The sequence below is a fragment of the Cupressus sempervirens genome, chromosome 3 (assembly GCF_028749045.1).
Source record: "Cupressus sempervirens isolate cs-2001-9-10 chromosome 3, ASM2874904v1, whole genome shotgun sequence".
Classification (NCBI taxonomy): Eukaryota; Viridiplantae; Streptophyta; class Pinopsida; order Cupressales; family Cupressaceae; genus Cupressus; species Cupressus sempervirens.
The window spans coordinates 673,358,454-673,381,568 of record NC_143120.1 but is presented as its reverse complement, the minus strand read 5'-3'; the positions used below and the strand labels follow the sequence as shown (position 1 = coordinate 673,381,568).

Sequence of the window (23,115 nt, the reverse complement as noted above, 5' to 3'; positions counted from 1 at the left end):
GGTAGGAAGAATCAAAGTAAAAATAAAGTAGATTCTTATCCTACATGGAACCCTAGTGCTAGTATATCAACCCACTCACAACACCTAACTATAGTAGAAGGTGTTTCATCTTCTTTAAGCTCTAAATCTTAAACTAATATACTATTAGGAAAAACATTCACCACCCCATTTCAAGAAAAGAAAATTTATCATGACATGAATGTGTCCTTTGTAGGGGATGTTCCTTGTAGACCTCATTTGGTAAATTAAATAAACCATAGATGGGGGTATAGAGGTAATATGGATATGGAATTTACTCCCAAGAAAGGTCCATATGAGGAGAGAAATCTCATATATCTAGATGATCTAGGAGATTCAGAAGCCACTTCTAGAGATCGAAAAGATTTATTTTTAGAACTAGGAACTCTTGGGAAAGGGATTACAGAAGAGGAGGAAAAATGTATATGTTCAAAGAAAGAGAAAGAACAAGTCAGTTTGAATATTGTGATTGAGAGAGATAACTTTCTTAGGAGAATGGATTCCCTACAAGAAAAAAAAGAGATTGAAGGAGAAAACTTCTCAACTGCATTCTGATATATTTGGAGATATGGATGACTTAAAATTTGAAGTCCAAGAGTAGGAGCATCTTCTTAAAGAGAGGGAGGGGCTTGTTATTTCACAAGTTCAACCTTATAAACTAGTTGAACCTAAAATTGTAGATTTGACTATGAAAGACCCTAACAAAGGAAAATAAAAGATTGTGGGAGTACAAATCAATGAGCCCCAAGTTCTTTTTAATAAGCCCACTAGCCTTTTAATGTCAAAGCTTAATCTAGACTTGGAAAAGGCTAACAAAAAAAAGGAAGATTAAGAAAAGGAACTTGAGAAAATATAGAATGAAGCTCAAGCAACTAAGACTAGGAGAAAGATCCAATTTATTAAATCTAACCCTACCCTATCATTTCAAATAGGCCAATCCTCACAAATTACCCCTTTTATCCCTACTACTAGACCTCTAATGATAAGCCAAAGCTCTTCACAGTCATCCCTTACCTCAACTTCTACTACTACTAGACAAATCTTTATTATTCAACAAACCTAGTAGACTCAAATTCTTGTCCAAAGTCAATTGCTAGTGCAAGTACCTCAAATTTTGTAGGTTTCCAAAGGAAACCAATTAATATTGAAAATTACAAATGGATATCCTTCTTAGGAATCCTTGGTTTCCCATATGTAATGATCTTAGAGACAAGGTGATAAAAATCTCTAGAAATAATGCCATCACTAGTGAGGAACACCTCAAGAAGTTCATTGAAATGCTCAATGACTATGAGGTAGAACATGAAGAGGTGGTGATGAAGCTTTTTTCTCATTTACTGATAGAGGATGCCAGAGACTCATTCAAAAGATTTCTAGATGATAGTGTAGCCTCTTGGAGTGACTTAGAAAAAAATTTCAAAAAGCAATATGGTGACAACACCAATGCTAGCTTTGTGTTGAATGAATTCAACAACATAAAGAAGGCTGAAAATGAGTCTACTTTTGATTTTAATGTTGAATTTTAGAAAGAAATGTATATAATTTTCTAGGTTGTAGGCATACTTCCAGTCTCCCAATTTTAAGCTTCCAAATCAGCCCCATCAAGTAAATCTTCTATTTGTTCATTTTGTCGGTTATGGTGTTGTAGGATTCATCTTGTAAGAAGATAGAATTTGTAAGAATATTGGAAGGAGGCCATGGTTTTAAGGAGAAAATTAGTCTATCAAATTTTTTCAAATATCATAGTGATTACTTTGATAAGACATCAAAGTCATTAAGTTCAGATTTTTCATAGTCAAAATGGTTGAAGCAATCATGGAAGACTATTTTGGTCCTAGCTTATCAAAGCCTTGGTGTTGTCTATAGTGATTTGAGTATCTCTCCTCTATATATTTACAAGAGCACTTTTGCAGAAGATATCTAGCACTCATAGTTCAATGAGGAGATTTTTGGTGTTTTGCCCTTTGTCTTTTGGACCTTATCTTTAGTTCCATTGTTCAAGTATGTCTTTATAGTTCTGAGAGCTAATGATAATGGTGAAGGTGAGACTTTTTCCTTATTTTCTCTATTATGCAGACATGCAAATGTTAGTCTTTTGCCAAACCATCAAATTGTTGATGAGGATGTCTCAACATAAAAATTAAAATATCCTCTAGAGACAAAGAATTCATCAAGGCTAAAAAGGATTCTTGAAAAGCACAAAAATTTGCACACAACATTGTTGATGGTGGTTTTCCTTGGTACTTGCATGGTGATTGGAGATGGCATACTAATCCTAGCAATTTTAGTTTTCTCTATAGTATTAGGGTTTAAACTTTCCATGACAAAAGATCATAACGAATATGCAACCATTCCTATCACTTGTGTTATATTGGTTTGTCTATTTGCCTTGCAACATTATGGGATACATAGGGTCAGAATAATTTTTCTTCGATTACCATGACTTTGCTTGTATGCATTAGTGCACTTGGTCTATACAAATTTTTCATTGGAACCCACAAGTTTATAAGGCACTTTCACCATACTAGATGTACACATTTTAAAGAAAAATAAGAAAGTCAGGATGGATGTCACTGGGAGGCATTCTATTGTGTGTAACAGGTTTAGAGGCATTGTTTGTAGATTTGGGGAATTTCTCACATTTAGCCATTAAGATTGTTTTCACTTCCACAAGTTATCTTACTCTAATCCTAGCATATATGGGTCAAGTAGCCTATCTTTCAAAACACAATCATATAGATAGTACCTATTAGATTGGATTCTATGTATATGTGCCAGAACCTATATGGTGGCCAATTTTAGCAATTGTCATACTTGTATCTATTGTTGGAAGTCGAGCTATCATTAGTGGTACATTTTCAATTATCAATTAGAGCTTGGCACAACATTGCTTTCCTAGGGTGAAAGAAGTGCATACATCTGATAAAATACATGCACAAATATACATTCCAAAAATCAATTGGATTTTGATGATTCTTTGTCTTGTTGTTACTATTGGTTTTTGAGATACGAAACACATGGCAAATGCATCAGGGCTAGCTATCATCATGGTCATATTGGTCACTACTTGTCTTACATCATTGGTCATTATTTTATGTTGACACAAGAATTTTATGTTATCCCTCTGCTTTCTTCCTTTCTTTGGATCTATTGAAGCCCTCTACTTCTCAACATCCCTTATTAAGTTTCTGGAAGAAGCTTGGGTGCCTATTTGTTTTGCGTTCATATTCATGAAAATCATGTATGTGTGGCATTATGGCACAATAAAGAAGTATGAGTTTGACCTGCAAAATAAGGTGTACATAAAATGGCTCCTTGGACTTGGTCCCAGTTTGGGGATTGCACGTGTTCCTAGCATTGGACTCTTATATACAAAACTCATCATTGGGATACCTGCAAATTTTACACACTTTGTGAGAAATATTCTAGCATTTCACAAGGTGCTTGTCTTTAAATGCATTTAATCAATAATAGTACCATATGTGCCACCGGGGGAGTGCTTTCTTATTGGACATATAGGACCTAAAGAATATAGATTATATAGATGCATTTTCATATATAGCTATAAGGATGTTTCTTTCTTAAGAATTAGTTATGAATGGAACCAAATAAAAAATATATGAAGCCATAGGGAGTTATCAAGGCATGTTTGGTCTCCAAAATTTGATGAGATAAACATGTCTATTAAACCCAATATGTGGATAGGAAAATACGACCAAAGTTTGTTGAACTTTTCAAAGATCGAATGGATCCTAATATCCTTCTTGAAGGCCTTTTAAAATTTCTATATTTTGCTCAACTATTTCATGTCACTTCTCATGAATGATTTGCATCAATGATGTGGATGAAAATGCATAAAAGAATATCTTGTCTTTCTTATGATTTTGTTATAGAAGATGTGACCGATCATTTGAAAGAAGAGGATCTTGATGCTTTGTCATTCCTTGGTTCATTGTTGACATCAAGGCCAGTTAATACAACAATATCTCACAAGGATTACCTCTAGAACTACTTCATCATGCACAACAATGGCTATGCAACTCAGACCAGTTTATTCATCTAGAAATTCCCATTTCTTACTTAGGTTTGAGAGAGAGACTAAATAAAATTACTTCATCAGAATATTTTGTCATGACTATCGAAATAAAGATACTTAGTCAACAGGCTATATTTGTAGTGGCATCAGATGTTTATTTATATGTTCCTAATGTTTTATCAAATTAATCTTCTATAGAGGGTGATAGTCTTCAAATGGAAGGGGAAACTAAATCTCAAAAAAAAGAAAAGAAACCAATCACATTCCCAAGATTTGGTTATAAAACCAAAAGGACACTATGGGAGAGGAAGAGATTTGTGAAGCGGATTATTTATGGAAAAGTTTTTCTGATAGGGGGGGTTCTTCTTTTTTGTGAGAGTAGGTATGTTGGAGTAGAGGGAAGAGGAGTTTATTTCTATGCATTTCATGTATTTAGGGGATTTTCTATTCAAATTTTTGTAATTGATTTGGCAAAAGGATTGTGAGCAAATAAAGTTGGAGTATTCTTATTTACGATGTTCAATACAGAAGAGGTTTTATTCTAAACCAGAGTATTTGGTTATTAATTTTTTGATTATAATCAATTGGAGCATGGTTGTATTCAATTTGGAACAATTTCTTACATCTTGGGTCAAATGGAAAATGGGTTGTAGATTAGAGTATTTTCAATTGTTCCTATTACAAAGATTAGGACATTTAATCTTCTTTTCATTTTAGTTTCATTGTATTTACATTTATAGTATTCTTTTCTATATTACCAATGATAGGAAGCCATATGAAGTGTGGGTTCTTGGAGTTGTCTAGGTTTAGAGTTAAAGTCACTGCCCAAGTTAGTTCAGTTTGGGGTTAGCTTGGTTTTCCCTCTTTCATTCTTAGGTTAAGAACATACCCAGTTAGTTTAGGAAAAAATAAATTCATTGAATATTACTCGATAAGAGATTTGTACCTTTCAATTTAGAGTAAATCTATCAACCTAATGATAGATTATCCAACTATTGGTATCAGGTTGTTCTTTTAGATTTAGGCATTTGAGATTTAAATTGAAAAGAACAAATCTGTTTACCAACATAGGTAATGAGGCTAAATGAGGATGTGTGTCTCACAACCTATTTCAATTCTTTTGATAGTAAGATGGCCTACACTCTTAGGGACAAAGATCCTAAGACATTGAGGGAGGCTTATAAGATGGTAGTTAACATAGAAAATAATAGAAAGGCCTTAAGTAAATTGGGAAGAAGGGATGACCCTAAATTTTTTAATCCTAGAAATAAGAAAGAATGTGAAAAGCCTACTATATGTAAGAAGACCAAGGAGGATACAATGGGTCAAGTTCTAAATCTGTTAAAGAAAATGAATCCACCAACCTACCAAGAAAATAAGCTAAATACTATTGAGAAGGCCCCTTTCAATAATAATTTTAATAGGAAACCTAGGATGCAAAACTATCCTTGTATCATTGAATGGAAGGATGGTAAGCCAATCCCCAATACCACTTAAGGAAACAAATAAAATGGAACACCAGATCCTCTACAAAGGAATTCTATAAACATGCAAAAGAGATGCCTTGGTGTACTATATGCCAATCCCCTCATTCCCTTGATTATTATGCAATGGATCAATCTTTTTTAGCCAATCAGTAGGAACAAAATGAAGTGGGAGAGGAAGAAGAAAGTCATGAGAATGTGACATGAAATATGATCAACCTTTGTGATAATAATGCGGAGTCTAACATAGAGGAAACTAAAAATGTTGTTGCAGATTAGAGAAATATATATCATATGCATCATCAACTTTTTTTTATGATAGTGAAGATCAGGATGAAAACACAATATGCAACACATTGGCAGGGATGGATCACATAAATTTGAGGAATCCAACCAATGAAGAGATTGATAAAATTACTACAGAAATCATGGCTCAAGCCCAGAGTACTTATAATCTAAGAAGTAGAACTATTAACAATGTTCCTATTAAGCTAGCTAGTATCTTCATCAAGAACACTAGTACAAAGGTTAGTAATGAAAACAAGAGGGATGCTCATAGGACTTCTAAGGTAAAGGGAAATAAGAATAAGAAATGAGAGCTAAAGAAAAAGATGTAGTTTTAATGACCTAAAACTATCAAAACAAATCTATAAGAAAAGACACTAGCCTCTAATACCATTAAGAAAAAGGAGCCATCTATTGTTCAAACACTTATAAAAAAGACCTACCAATTATGATCTTGTTGACATTATTTCAATTTTATCACAACTTACTATCAAAGTTCCTTAATTAGAAATGTTTAGGATAGAGGTGTTAGTTTGTGGTGACTGATCAGGAGAGTACTATACATACTTCATAAATTCTTTGGGGTTTGGGCCCTATTTTAATGACATTTTGGCCGACATTTTGTAACCCTAAAGTTGTTTAATAATTGATGAAAAGGGCTTAGGGTTAGGGATTGTTTCATAGTTGTGATGCAAAATTGGTTCTTGTGGTAGTATTGAGCTATAAGGGATTACAAATTGTAATTAGGTTGTAATCATTGGATCATAAAATATCATACTTGTTGTTTGGTGGACATAGCCTAGGGATCGAGTGAACCACATTAAATCTTGGTGTCTTGTGTTCTTTTCTATGTGATATATTATTTTCTATTATTGGTTATATTTTCATGTAATTTTTATTTATGTCTATGGTTTAATCCTGACAAGAGGAACACAAGAATACGGCTCTATCTTTGTTAGGTGGGATAGGAAATAACAATGTTGTCATACAAGAACCAAGAATTATAGAATAGACCCCAATCTTGGTAGAAGACAAAGAGGATAAGGGAGTCATGTTCCAAATACCCCAAATGTATTTGGACAATTCATTTGTAACATACCTACAAGAAATTGATCCTTTTTTCCTTAGCTTGATCATAAAAGGTAGGACTTTAAAGAACTATATGATTGACTCTAATGCATTTAATACCATGATTCCTTTCAAGGTTATGGAGGCCCTTGGTTAGAAGTAGATACCAAGAAGGGTAGGTTTAGGGCAATGGATGCTAGGGAAGTACCTATCATAGGTACTATAAATGCACTACCTTTCAAACTTGCTACATACCCTGATGTAGACATGACTATGAAAATATTTGTAGTTGATATTCCTCCTCACTATCAAATGTTTCCCTCTAGAAAGTGGAGTGTTGCGATGGGAGGTAGCCTATAGTGTGACTTATCATATACAAAATTTCATATAGGAGAAAAGTCTATCAAAATTGATAGGGAACCAAGGGTTATCTTTGTCTTTGAAGATAGTATTGATAAGGATGCTACTTGTTTTCTAGATACAAAGGCCACTGCATGTAGGGCTGAATTTATCATCTAAGAAGCTGAAAAACCACCTCCCATGATTGCACACGATGTGATGAAATATTTTGACTCATAAAAAATATGGACCATGTACTTTGATGGGGAAAGTTCTAGGGAAGGCTCAAGAGCTTAGATAGTATTTATATCCCCAAAGAAAAACACCTTAAGATACTCTTTTACCTTGAAATTCACATGTACCAATAATTTTGTAGAATATGAAGTAATGCTACTAGGATTAAAGGTTGCAACTAGTCATGAAAATTGAGAAATTGCACATTATTGGGGATTCTAAAATAGTTGTGTCTCAAGTTAAGGATACATATGCCTCCAAGAATAAAAGATAGAAATAGTATAGGAATTCTATTTGGGATAAAATATAATCATTTAATGACTTTGGTATTTATTTAATGGATAGGAGTAAAAATAAGATGGATGATTTGCTAGCTAACATGGCAATCAAGCTGGAGGATATCTCATTTACTAGTATGTCTACAAATAAAGAGTAGAATCAACCTTATATCCATGATAATGTGCATAATTGGAAAGGTTTTGAAGATGATAAAGATATTTTAAATTTTCTACTTGATAAGGATAAATATCATCATCAAGAATTGGATTGTAGTACTTTTGTGGAAACAATATATGGAAAATATACTATCTTTGGTCAAGAAATTCTACAATTAAAAACAAACAATGTCTCTAAGGGTTTATTAGTGCTTGAGAGTTACTTTGATAATTAGGATAGAGTAAATACATATATTAAAAATAAGAAGCCACAAGAACTTGAAGAAATTAATTTGGGTACTACTAAATCTCCAAAAAAGGTATAAATTGGAAAAACTTTGTGCTTGCAATTAGGAAATCCTTGATAGATTCATTGAGAAGATTAAGACATGTCTTTTCTTGGTCATATGATGAACTCAAGACTTATAGGTAGGATTTTTTCCAACATGTAATACCTCTCAAGAATGATGTTAAGCCTTTTAAAAGAAGGAGAGGCCCGTGAATCCCACTTGAGCCCCTAAGATGCAAGAAGAACTTATGAAGCTTAGGAATGGGGGAATAATCAACCCAGATAGGCATTCTTCATGGGTGTCTAACTTAGTACTAGTTAGAAACAAGAATGGTGACATTAGGCTTGGAGTTGATTTTAGGAAATTGAATATTGCATCTTTGAAGGATAACTATGGGTTGCCTAATATGGAGGCTATGTTGTAGCAAGTTACTAGTTCAGAGCTAATGTTTATGATGGATGATTTCTTAGGATACAACCAAGTTATTTTGAAAAGGAATAGTTCAACACATCCTTTAATACTCCTTGGGGAACCTATGTATATGTGAGGATGCCTTTTGGCCTCAAAAATTTAGGAGAAACTTTTCAAAGGGACATGGATGAGGCTTTTAATGAATATATTGACAAGTTTATGGTTGTATATCAAGATGACTTAATTTCCTATTTAGAGAAGGTTAAATACCATTGTATACATATAGAAATATTTTTCATCAAGGCCTTGTAATATGGTATTTCTCTAAACCCCAAGAAGTGCACTTTTGGAATAACAGAGGGGAAGTTGTTGGGTCATATAGTGTCCAAATATGGGGTGAAGATTGACCCTAAAAGAGTGGCAACAATTGATAAGGTGCCAAAGTCCAAAAATTTCAAAGGTATATAATATTTCTTTGGCAAGTTAATTTTTTAAGGAGATTTGTGACTAACTTTGCAGAAACTATCAGTTGGGAAGATGAGCCTACTATTTCCTTCCAAGAAATTAAGAATGCCAATAGAATGCATCAGTCCTTAGGACACCTAACTAAGGAAAACCTATGCATATCTTTTCTTTTGCATCTCTTCATATCATTGTAGTAGATTTACTTCAAAAAAATGAAGACAATAATGAACAACCTGTTGCATTTTTTAGCGAATCTCTTGAGCCAGAAGAACTTAAGTATGAAATCAATGAGAAACAAGCATATGCACTTATTAAATCTATCAAGGCTTTTAGGTGCTACCTAGTTGGTGCTGATTTTATTTCCTTTGTACCTAGTGCAAAAATTAAGGATATTTTCTCTCAAAAGGAGGTATCTAGTAGAGATGTAAATAGATCAATAGAATACAAGAGTTTAATATTGATATTTAGATCACCAAGTTAGTAAGAGGTCAAGGATTATCAAAAATGATGGCTCAATATAATTTAGATGTTAATAAAATAAATGCTATGAATGAGGACCTTAAAATAGATTCATGTGATATGGATCAATGGGGCTAGTATAAAGATGTAATATATTATTTACAACATATGTTGGCTCAACCTCACTTGATAGATAATGAAAAGAGGACTATAAAGTTACATTCAATTAGATAGTCTATGGTGGATGAATTTTGAAGGCATACTTTTGAATTGCATTGATAAGGAAGAATAAGAAAGAGTACTAAATGAGATGCATTCTAGAGTATGTGGGGGCCACTATATGAAAAAGACTACTACCCACAAGATTATGAGTGTAGGCTTTTGGTGGCCTACCTTGTTTAAAGATGTCCAAGTCTTGGTTAGAAAATGTGACACTTGCCAGAGATTTATAGGAAAGTTAAAATTCTCTAGGAGTATGCCTATGAAATAAATTAAAGTATAGACATCCTTTTATCAATGGGGGATGGATTTCATAGGTGAAATCTCAACCAAGTCTAGTACTAGCTACTTATGGATATTAGTGGCAATTAATTATTTTACAAAATGGGTGGAGGTCATTCCCACAAGAAATTATACTAGTAAGGTGGTAAATAATTTATTACTAAATAAAATCATTTTAAGTTTTGGTAATCTTGAGAGAATTATCACTAACAATGGTATGTTCTTTTGAACTAAATAATTTATTAAATTTTGTGATAAGTATGGCATCACTAGGCTAGTTTCATCACCCTATCATCCACAAGGAAATGGACAAGATGAGTCTACAAATAAAATCTTGTTTTAAGGTCATAAAGAGGTCTCTGGATGAGAAGAAGAAGGCATGAGACTCTAAATTGTAGTTTGCAATCTAGGCTGATAGGGTGATAATGAAAAAGGCAATTGGTGTATCACCTTTTGATCTTGTGTATGGAATCCAACCTAGAATGCCTCACAATAACATTATGGGCTTATGTAATTACATCTAGATGTATGATGATACTATCATTGATGATATGTAGGAAATGATGGACAAATTAGTTGGATTGACTCAAACAAGGAAAGAAACCTCTATAAGAAATATAAAATTGTAATTGCAGACAAATCATTTATATGATAGAAAGGAAGTGGAAAGAAAGTTTGAGCCAAATGATCTTTTCCTAATGTGGAATTCAAGGCTATAAGATAAAGTTAAACATGGAAAATTTGATCCTATTTACTTGGTCCCTATCTGGTAGATTCTACTTGGTGCGAGGACTCATATTTCATTAAAGATTACTAGGTAGCTTGCTTGAATTTCTAGTTCATGGATAATTCTTTAAAAAAAATTTATGTTGAAGGTATTTTATTTTCCATTTACTATAGTTAGGATTTCTATATCTTTGTACATTTGTGTAATTTCTTGTGCATATGTCAATAGTCCTTGTATATATGTATATATTTCTATATAGTATCATAAAGTTATCTTTGGTTGTCAAGTATGTGCTCTGCTTAACCCAGATTTTCTAAATTCTTGCATGGATATAGGTTATCCATCATCCCTAGCTAGAGCCATTGATAGCCCTTATTTTCACTAAGCTAAAATTTCAAATTTTATGGTGAGAATTTTTTAGAAAGAGTGTTGTTTTGTTTGGGTTCATGTTTTATTGCTTTCATTTTCAAAGGATGGCCCTAATATGACATTTTTGTCCTAACCTATTATTAAATTCTTTCCCTAGTGTGATAAAATGATGTCATAGGGTTGTGTTTTCATCTTTTTCATTGAAAATTTCATAAAATTTCACAATTCAGCCCTTATGCTAGGTTTTATTTATAAGTGGGAGATTGTTTGTAATTTGAATAGTCTCTTATGATCTTATGATCAAAGGGATTAGTGAATGATTGTATGGTTAAAATATGAGTCTTCCAATATTAAGATATGTTATGATCATAATATCGTAAGTGTAAAAAATGTGGTCTCTAATCTTACAACTCCCTTTGTGTCATATCATCTTAACTACTAGATGAAAGGGTTTCTAAGATCAGGGTCTTGATGTTACGATAAAAGGGTCATCATGGGATCATAAGAGAATAAATGAGTACTCATGAAAATATGATAAAATGGTTGTCATAAGATCACAAGGACATTTTAGTGCAAGAATGATGTGAAGAGTTTTGATCCTATGATAAAGGGAAGATCAAGGCATCGTCGAAAATTTTAAAAGGATTTACGAAGTTACAAAATAATTATTATTGTAGGATCATAAGAGAAAAATATATGAGGGCTGATGCCACAATAAATACATGATTGTAATATTGTAAGATGAAGATTATAAAGAAAGGTGGAAAAAAGGGATGAATAAGAAATATTTTGAGACACATGGCTAGTCATACCTTCTGATGCTATGACATGTTGTGTATCATAAGATCATAAAGGTGAAAGTTAATGTCACCAATTCTATGATGAAGAAAGATAATAGTTTCTCATAATTCTAGGTTTGAAGGGTAACTATCAAAGTTATGAACTGGTCCACTAAACCATGATCATAATATTATAAAGCAAAGGAAAGTGGGATAAGATGCTATGCTAGTGAGTGTAAGCCAACTCTCTTAAGATTGCAAAGATTTTAAAGGTAATCTTTGATGTTAGGATAACTAGTGTGTCATGAGATTGTAAAGGTCTTTCTCAATCATTACAATGATGTGATAAAGGGTTTGATTTCATGAGAGGTAATATCATAGAGAATATCCTTCCATATTAAGATAATATAAGAGATCTATTTCTTTAGTGTATCTCGTAAGATCATAGAGCAATTATTCCCCACCCAAGATGTTATGAAGGGTTTAACTTCTAAGATGATTGTAAGATTGTAAGCCCTAAGTTTGACATGAAATAATGCTTTCCACTTTTCTGAGTTGGAAATGATAAAGGACTCTCAACCAATGAGATTTGATTAATGTACAAAAAGTTTAACACTAGATAGTAATAGTGAAGCTCCCATGAGGTGACATAAGAAATTGAGTTTAAGGCTCAAGTGTGCTAAAAATCAATGCAAAAGGAAAGTTGATGTTGTACACTAAATTATAAAGAATTCCTATTGATCAGATAAAGATTATTGTTCAAAGAGAGTAGAGAATTCAAGCAATTTTAGATTTTTCAATGCATACAATTGATTTCTTTTAGTACCTGAGTGTAGATTTTACCCAATGTTTTCCAACATATAGTTAGAATTTTTGATAAGGAAGTAGAAGAGGTTTAGGAATCCAACATGGAGGATGTAGAGAATTCAACTTCCAAGGGAGAGAAAAAAAGACAAAGGAAACCTAATAGGTTTTTTGAAGAATGGATTAATCTTTTCCCATGATCCTCAAATGCTAACACTATAGATGATCATGCTTTTGTTGACCCATATGTGCTATGCAGAGATGCTACATGCCATAGAGTCACATGTTATAAGCTTTTCAAGTATTTCTATCATAATAGAGAGAAGAAGATCCTTTGTGCAATCTATGGAAGAACTTGGAAAATTTGATCTTTTTAAAAAAATTTATTGATGTTGATTTGGAAAAGGCCCTAATCAAGGCATACAATCTAGCTATCAAATACTTCCATAGGAGAGATGGAACTATTCTATGTATACTAGACTATGCCTTATTCATTGAAGCATTTAGATTGGATGGTACCATTGGCTAGCTTGTAGACTTGGAGGATCTATAGAAGAAGTTTGAGAGAAACATAAAAGCCTACATAGGGAAGTCTTGCTACAACATAGTCCCATGTACTTAAATAATGTGAGTGATTACCCTAAGAAGGTGGAGAAAATGATGCCTTTGGATCATTTTTTTGTAAAATAGTGTATAGTATCCATAAGGTGGTTGGCAAGGATGGAATGAATATGGTGTATGGAGTGGAATTTATCATATCTAGGGATTTTAAAGCCTCATATCATGAAGGGAAATATGGTTATGTTGAGTATATTCTAAAGGATATGAAGGAAAACATTGCATTGGCTCAGAATGGAGAGATTAAAGATTTCAAATTCCACTGTTACTCACTATTGATGCACCTAATCCTATACAAGAACATGGGGTACATAAGCCTTGATTTCATTGATCATACCTCTGATAGAAATAGAGATTTTACTATTCAGCTATTGACATAGGTATATGATAGTTCATATCATTTTTCTAATTATGTATCCTTTTAAAATAAATTTAGTGTTGTCATAATGAAAATGCTAGAACTAGGTTAGTTTAGGGCACTTGAGATCTTGAAGAGTGCTTTGAGACCAACCCTTATCCCTATGGGTAAAAACTTAGACCATAATTGGGGGGACATTTTCCTTTTTCTAACCTTTTCCTTGATGAGGGTTTATGGTTGTCCGCAACCCCAACATATTTTGCCAAAATTTGTCCCTCCTAGATTGGCCATTATTGAATTTATCTTGCAGTTGTTTATGGTTAATAAGGAGTATTTAGGGCCTAAGGTACATAGAGGAACATTCTATGTAGATATTTTAGGATGGGAGACTTTTCAATTGAAAAAGAGGCTCTAGATCAAATTCATTCTTTCATCCACCACTACAATCTATCAATAGCTCCATATAGAATGCATGAACTTGGCAATTAGATAAGGATCACTCTAAAATAAATTAGGAACTATTTGTTGCCTAATACCAAGGAGCTACCCCATGAGGGCCATATTCCCAATATTGTTGCAGAGGGAGAGGCATTAGATAAGTTGTGCAAACTTGATGATGTGTTGAGGGTAGAGAGGGAGATGAAGAGATTAGATCCCAATTTTAAGGGATTTTATATGGATATCCCCTATCCTTATAGGATTAGTAAGATGGTCACTAAACATGCTAAAATTATGGTCCAAGTTCTAGAGGGACCCCTATGAGAAGAAGAGAGGGTATGCCTGAAGAAACTTGAACCTAATGTGACTCAATAAATAGATGAAGAAGAGTTTGCTGAGGCATCATGGGTCACCAAGGGAAATAAGAGGCAAAGGGTTGTCCATATCATTATGGAGGTTAAATAGAGTACATTGAAAATACTACCTAGTAAGAGTGAGTAATTCATTTACTTGAGGCAAAGCTAGACATGGTCATTGTAACTAAGAACACACTCATTGAATTAGAACTAGTTGTAGCAAGGTTGGATGATAGTATCTTCCAAGCCCAATAGTTTATAAAAGATGATGAATTCATCAAATTAATAGAGTTCAAAATTTTCTTGGACAAGGTATAACAAAGTGAGTTGGTGCTAAAGATGAAACCAAGGGAAACCAATGAAAAGAAGATAGAGTTGGTTGAGAAATTGCATGCCTATTATCCTAAAAGTGAAGTCATGAATCTGGAGGACACAAGAGACCTTATGTAGAGGAGTGGGATGTTGCTAGTGCTTGGGTAGGATTTGGAGTAAGCTTTTATGCTTGACCATATTAGGAGACATGATAATGCCATCTCATCTGAGGCATATGATACTAGTAGACTATAGAGAGGATCTAGATTTAACATTGACACCAAATCTATGGCAGTATGGACCACGGATCCTTCATAAAACAAACCTAAACTAATGGATATGTAGAGCATAGAACATGGTAACATGATTGTATGGACTTTCTAGGGTACTTCAAGTACATAAATTTCAAAGTCCTTGAAGCATTTCTCATTCATGAATGAGGCCAAGGTAGAGGAGAGAGAGACAATATTATCCAAGTCTATACATGATTACATTGATTTAATGAAGCTTTATGAGGATGAGCTTAGGAAGAGCCATGTCTATGAAGAGAAGATTGAATAACTTGAGGCTAAGGTCCAAGTGTTAGAGGCCAAAGTTGCATCTCTGAGAGAGCAACTATCCAATGTAGTACAAGTGGCTATTGGAGAATAGAGCAAAGAATAAGATAATCAATAGCAATCATCAAAGATCACAATAGAGAACACAACACAAAAATATGAGCTAGAGGTAGAGGATACAATAGAGCCCAGAAGGATGAGCATTGATGCTTCACCTACTTAGAAAGGAGATGAGGTAAGGACATATGTCCTTAAGTGTATGATTGGCCATAGGGTGGAGATTCTAAAGAACATATCACAATAGGCCCATACATTTTATGTTTCTTTATAAGATGTAGAGAAATTTTTCAATGAAGCACTTTCATGGCTATCACCTACATTCAATCTATGGGGTCCATATACTCAGTTCTTATAAAGGCTTATTATGTTGATGGATAAAAAGCCAATTTTTCTTGATAAGATAATCACAATGAAGGAGAGAATGGAGATAGTTAAGGACTTAATTAGTTTCTTCACTAGGAAATTACAAATAATACAAGGGAAAATGAAAGTTTTATCTAAGTGAATTGAGCCCTGCATACCACCAATTTTGGATAATAGAAACATGTTGAGATAATGGTATGAATGGTTTGATGCATCGAATGCAGTTTTTACTTAAGTGACCATAGTGAAAATTCTTGAAGACAATAGTAATGTCCCTTTCAATAATTTAATTAACTCCTTGTTTAGACAAGGGATAGATTTGAATAAATTCACAATGGAATTAAAATCCACAATGAATTTCAGGTGGACAAGAGCCACAAAGGACCTAGAAGAGGTTAAAACAATAGAGTGGCCCACCAAGAGAGAAATTTATCTTTGGGAAGTGGTGGGAGAAATAAAAACACTACTAGATAGAAGTAGCTAAGAAATAATTGAGATTAAAGGCAATGAGAGATTAAGGATAAGATCATATACACTAAGAAATTCATTAGAATGATAAATCTCTCATAAATATTCTTATCAAATTTTGAGACTTCTGAGGAAATTGAGGGCAAAAGAAGACAAAAAGGATTAAAGTTAAAGTTGTTGCAGTTAAGTGCCACCTACTAAAATTTCAACCACCTTCCTAATTTTGGATCAAGTGCAAGAGAATGTTTTGTATATATCTTTGTACATGCCTTTCCTTTTTCTCTTCCATGAAAGTATTGACATGTGTCCTCCTCCCATATGTACCTTGTTGCAATCATTTATAAGGATTTCTAGGATGAGGTGTATAGGTTGGAAGTTTGTATATTTTTTAGTTTTATGTTATGTTATAGTCCATCTAGTTTTGTGATTGTATGAATGTGTTTAGGCTTGTAAATTTGAAGGAACAATGAATATTAATTATCAAATTACCAATTTTTTATTTATACTATTAGCCTATATCAAATGTTGTATGTATTTTCAAAGGAAATTGATACAAAAGGAAATTCTACATATATTTGTATCTAAATTTTGTCTCCTTCCTTGCATATCTATGATCTTGAGATTGGAATGTTCTTTCAATTTAATACAATTTAGATAAATTGTATATCTCTTATTGATGGCTTATGTTCAAAGAATGAAGTAATTTCTTTTAGTAGGTGGTAGGGTCTTGGGTATATAAGGGGATATGATAAGAATGAGATTCAAAGTACATTATTGACAAATTTAATTGCAAGTCAATTAAATAGGTCTAAGAATGCTGGTTTTGAGTCTATATAACAATGGATAAGGCATCAATCAATTAATTTCAGTTGTAAATTGATGATCTATATAGGTACAAAATGAATACATCAATGAAAATCAATTTTTCCATTTTATGTAATAAATAACTAAACTTGTTGGTCGTTACTTGTTTGTAATATCTTCTTCTAAGTTATAGTTAGCTACTGTGAGCAAAAAGTTATTAGAAAATTTGTCCCCATATTATTTCTACAAGAGTTTGGGGTAAGTTACCACAAGATAGGGTCAAGGAGCAGTGCCCCTACAAGGTCCTAGGGCAACACCCTAGGTGCACTCCTTGTTGTAGTATAGGGTGGGGTTGAGGGGCAATGCCCTTGCGGGGGTTTTTGGGGGTAGTGCCCTTGAAGCCAATAATGCCCTTATATTCCAAAAGGCATCAACTATTATTTTTCTATTATTATACCCCTAATTTTGTAAGCAACAAAAAGATTATATAAAAGGCTTAGGGCTAGGGAAATTCATTATACGTGATGTAAAAAATGTTTCTTGCAGCAGTATTGAGCTGTATGGGATTACAGATTGTAATCGCATTATAATGACTAAATAATAATAATATTCAACTTTTTGTTGGTGGACATAGCCCAGGGATTGGGTGAACCATGTTAAATCTTGGTGTCTTGTGTTCTCTTTTATGTGATTTACTATTTTCTATATTGGTTATATTTGCATGTAATTATTATTTCTGTTTGAGGTTAATACTAAAATTTAGTATCATAGCCAAATGGTTCTCATATTTTTCTTCATGATCCTCTATAGAAAGGTTTCAAATTTGAGTGGGAGTCTCATGGTTGAGTGAGAGAAATGGAAGACTAGGGTAAGTTGAGGGTTGACAAGTTTAATGGAAAGAAATTTTAGTTATGGAAGACACAAATGGTGGACTATCTTTATTAGAAGGATTTATGGAAGCTACTAGAAGGAAAAATAAAGAATCATGGATCTATGACAAATGATGATTGGGATCTTTTAGATAGAAAGCCACTTGGAAGCATTTGATTATGCCTAGCACCATCGATGGCATTTAATACTACAAAAAAGAAGACAATAGAAGAGTAGATGCAAACCCTAGTGAAACTATATGAAAAACCCTCTGCTTCTAACAAGGTATTTCTCATAAAAAATTTATTTAATATAAAAATGAGAGAAGGTGGATCTATTGCAAATCATTTAAATGAGTTTAATACTATTACTAGTTAGTTATCTTATGTGGGTATCAATTTTGATGAAGAAATTAAGGCTTTCTTGATTTTGTGTGCTTTACCTGAAAGCTAGAATGGCCTAGTTGTTGAAATCTGATTGAAAAGATCATTGTTGAGAAAGAGGAAGATTGTTGATGAAGAGTGTTTTCAATAATTCTTTTTTCACTAATGTCAAACCTACTATTTTATGGTGAGACAATTGCTTATAAGATCTAAGCACTATCACTTAGTTGATTAATGAAGAGGATTTAATCAATAAGATGTAACACAAGCACCTAAGGGAAAGGTTGAGTTATGATTATGTAATGAAGAAAAAGGATCAATTAAGACAATGATAAAATGATGTATTGATAATCTACTTGAAGGTAAAAACATTGGCTACACTTAGAAACTTTATAAGAACAAGTTATAACAAAACTGTTTGCAAAGCTTGACTAAATTCATTAGTGGATGCCGAGAAAAGTTAGTTCATGCTAAGTAGAAAAATCAATAGGTTCTGAGTAAAAGAAAATTCTAGTGTGTGTCGAGTGAAGTAGTTGGTGTAGAGCAAGTTCAAGTGCTCAGCTAGAAAAATGTAATAGGTGTTGAGCATCAATAAAATATAGTTGATGTCGAGTTAAAATGTAATAGGTTTTGGGTAATATAGTATGTGCCGAGCATTAAAAGGACAATAGTACCAAGCTATTGCATTATTTGAAAGGTCAAAGATTCACCAAATTTGAGCTGATAAGTTTTTTGTCTTGAATTTTTTAAACTAGGTGGAAGATAAGGATGATGAGTTGGTGGTATAGAATTTGAGGTTAACCATTTTTAGGCAATTGTGAGTGGATTCTACATGAAGTTTCTAGAAGAAACAAGGTAAAGGGTAGATACATTGTATCTAACCTAATATATTCAAACCCTAATATAAGCAAGGGAAATTAGAGTGGGAAAAGAATTCCAAATTCCTACTTAAGGAACTATTGGTCATGAAGCAAAGTGTGGTTAGCTAGAGTGTGTGGTGTTAAGGAGAAGGCATTGAGATAGAAGAATATAGTACATAGACCCTTCTTTGTAAAGAAACCATAGGGGTGGCTACATTGGCACAAAAAGCAAGGAGACTCAAGGAGATAGAAGCTTGAGGATTGAACAAGTTGTCAGAGTTGATGAGACTGAAAGCCAAGCATAATTGTGTACTGAATTGAAATCTAGAATCTGCAAGTTATGTTGTAAGTTGTATTAGATCAAAAGCCCTTATTGTTACTCTCTAACAATTGTATCAGTTAGAGAAAAATACTTTGGACTAAGGTTGGCCTAACATCCATTGAGAAATCCTTTAATAGGGTGGCATTCCATGTGAATAGTCTAAATTCCTCTAACCAGACTCACTTCTACCAAGGCTATTGAAATCCTTAATTGGGTGACACTTAACAGTATCTGTTGTAACCTTTAACAGGGTTGGCCTTTCATACGGCATTTTTGGGAAATCATTATGCATGAGGTAAATGATAGGAATCCATTGCACAATTTCTCTCTTGAAAAGCTAATCTTTTGGGATCAACTCCAAGGTTCAATATTTGTCTTGCAATGTACCAAAATCTGCTTAGTTGAAGATAAATGCAATTGTTCATGAGGAGGCCTTTTCTGGTTCTATTTTGATATCAAAATGAAGTAAAACCTGTTTGCTATCTCAAAATAACACACAAAATAACAACAATTTTCTATTTTTTATTTTTCAATGAATGAAATTCTAACAATGCAACTAAAATGAGTTCCTATTCTAAAAAGGGGTTAGCAAAGAAAATAATGAAACTGAAGGCAAACAACATGAAATTGAAATAACAATGAAATTTAAAATCCTAACGGATATAAGCTACAAAAAACAACATGTTGTGAGTTAAGCTTTTGAATAAATTGGTAGGAAACCAATGAAAACAGGAGCAATGCTTCCTAGAATTCACTGATGCAATTGTCAATTGGGAATTTCAATAATTGAATGATGTTTCACTCTTCATCAAATTGCAAGGCCACAGAAAGTGTACTCATGTGAGATAAATAATTATGCAAGTACAATTTGTGATCTCTCCTCAAGCTAGATACATTAGTGAAATTTGTAAAATTGTAGCAAACACTAGATCTAACAGATTGCACAACTAGAAACAAGAAAATAAACCTTTGGTTCAATCACAATCTCATGAACAAAATTCACAAAAAAATGACACACTTAGGCAAGAATCACTACACTCCAAATGTAAGCACCAAAAGCATAATTTTATTGCATAATAATGGCAGCCCTTGTTACATTTTACAATGGGGTATTTATAAGAAATTATCTGCTTAATTTGTGTTGATAGTGAGAGATATTCTTCATGCAATAAAATACTTTTAACTAATAAAACAAACTAAATATATATAGAATAACAATCAATTTGGTACTTAGAGGGACTTCATCCATATTTTATTCATTAATTGGATACATGAGCCCTTTACATATCAAAAAAAAATATATATATGAGAGATAAAGTATAAGGAAGCCTTCAGTCAAAGTAGGAGTGTCTAGAGATGCCAAAATTGGAAGTTGGTCCTTCACTAGGCATGTGTTGAAGTTAAACTGCTATCAGAATGCATTCCTGATGCATAAAAAGTGCTATTTTTGGAACAAGTAGTTAACTATCAATGCACCTCTGAATTGCAGACCTATGCACCTACGGACCTCGACTGGGTCAAAATCTCAAAATTTTATTGAGTGTCAAAATTGAAATTCTGGCATTTGGATTTTGTTCTTCTTCATCCCAAAGATATGTTTGGATGTTTGCCCTTGAATTTCTCTATCATCTTAGTAATCTTAGCCTAATATATAAGATCTAAAGCCTCATATTTATCCTTAACCTTCTACTCATAGTTGTCTACCTCAATTTGAGTCTCAGTAAAATCCCCGAGTTTGTAATCCAACTCTAATAGTGCTTCTTCAGTCCTAAAAGCTTGCCTATATCTTCATCACTAGATGCCTCCTCTAAGGTCTTCTTAAAATTCTCTACTACCACCTCAACTACAAATAGCTTCTCTCATTCTTCATCTTCAAAAATGTCCAAGCATGCATCACTATACAGCTTCTTTGCTTCAAAAATTCACTCTTGGGCTTGGTACTTGAGCCAATGGATCTCCTCATGTAATGTTCCTATTACTTTATTGCTTTCTGATATCTTCTCTATCCAATCATCAATCATATCTAGCTCTACTCTTGTATATACATCAATCAAAGGCTGGTACCTTTTCCCTTTTATGGCTTGTAGAGTTTGCAAATCCTTAGTCCAGGCCTATACCTCATCCATGATACTGAAGTCCTGCTTCAAAATTGCTATGATCTTATTTACATTCTCCTATGTAGCATGTAGTAACTTCAAATTCCCTATAATTAAAAAGAACACCTCTATCCTTAAGGCTTTCTCACCACTCCTAAAAAGCCTTCAAAAATAGATCTAATTGCATACCTCCCCCTTCTCTAAGTATGATATTCAAAGTCTACTCGGGGTGCTTGAGATCAAGAGGACCAACAACTTTAGCTAGATATCCCATTATGATCTTGACTTGCTTTTGAAGTGCTTGGAGTTTGGCTTCCTCTTGTTCCATGTATTTGAGGACCTCTTTGACTCCCATTGTCATCATTTGCCAAGCTAAATCCCATGTAGTCCTTCCTAACATAACATCCTTTAATTCATAATCCTTGAGGCTAAGGCCTTCTACATTTGTGCCTTTGGGAGGGAGAACCACTTGTGCAAATAAATCCTAGTTTTGTACGATGGTGACAAATGCCAATGGAACTACCTCCTATGATGGAGACTTAGGTTTGTTCAAGATCTCTACAATGTCACAAATGTCATCCTCTAAAGCATAAAATTGAGGCTTAGTGCTCCTCATTATTTCCTTGGATCTATCTTGAGATGTATTTCTCTGAGGACTTGTCTCTTGATGATGAAGGTTTTTGTTCAACTACATCCTTCCCTCTGTCACTTTTTCTTGGAGTTTTCTCCTATTATGAGGATTCCCCTTCTATAGCTTCAGTCTCCATGGATCTTGTAGCTTGCACGTGGTTGAGAATATTCCACTATTTGTCCCTCCTTTAACACTTCATTAGTAGCCATTTGTTCTAGTTTCTCCTCTAATGATGGATCCTTCTAAACTTGTTCCTTTGAAATCTAAGGTGGAGGAGTCACTGAGCCACTATCTGCCACCATTTGTGGTGGAGATGGGGGAGCAAGATCATGACCCTATGTATCTGCAGCATCTGTGTCCAGGCTTCCTATTGAAGTTCACCTATAGAGGTGTCTCTAATATTATCCCCAATCAACTCTGTACCTATGGGCATGAAATAAAAATTTGACATAGAGAAAACATCGTTTCCCTCTTCACTTTTCTCATCCACCCATTGCTGCACTTCATCTTTTGAAGAAGAGAGTTCTAAGGGTTCTACTTGGGTGGATGGCAAGGTACCCATGGCACTCTTTCTCCTTTGAACCTTTGTGACTCTTGCTAGCTAAGTTCTTCCCTGTAGGGGCACTTCTTCCTCTTCCTCCTCTGATTCTCTTTCTTCCTCCTCTTCATCTTCTCTAGAATAGTTTTGGGGATAGATGGATTAGGCACTAATCTTGTACTGATCCTTTGTCTTTTCTTCATCCAAATCTTAGTCCTTTTCTTATGTTTCCTTGAGATAGAAGGAGAAGCAGGCTCTTCTTGTGTAGGAGGAATGGAAGCTTGTCAAATTTCTCCCTCTTCTGGTTGGCTAGATAGAACAAGAGGCAACTACAGTTCATCCTAGACTTGAGTCACTCCAGTATCTTGGGACCCTTGT

The 23,115-nt window shown here is 33.7% G+C and overlaps 1 pseudogene; it reads left to right on the top strand.

The window, feature by feature from the left end:
* The first annotated feature begins 279 nt into the window (after positions 1-279).
* Positions 280-8,134, top strand: LOC149568520 (potassium transporter 2 pseudogene; annotated as a pseudogene).
* The last annotated feature ends 14,981 nt before the right edge of the window (positions 8,135-23,115 follow it).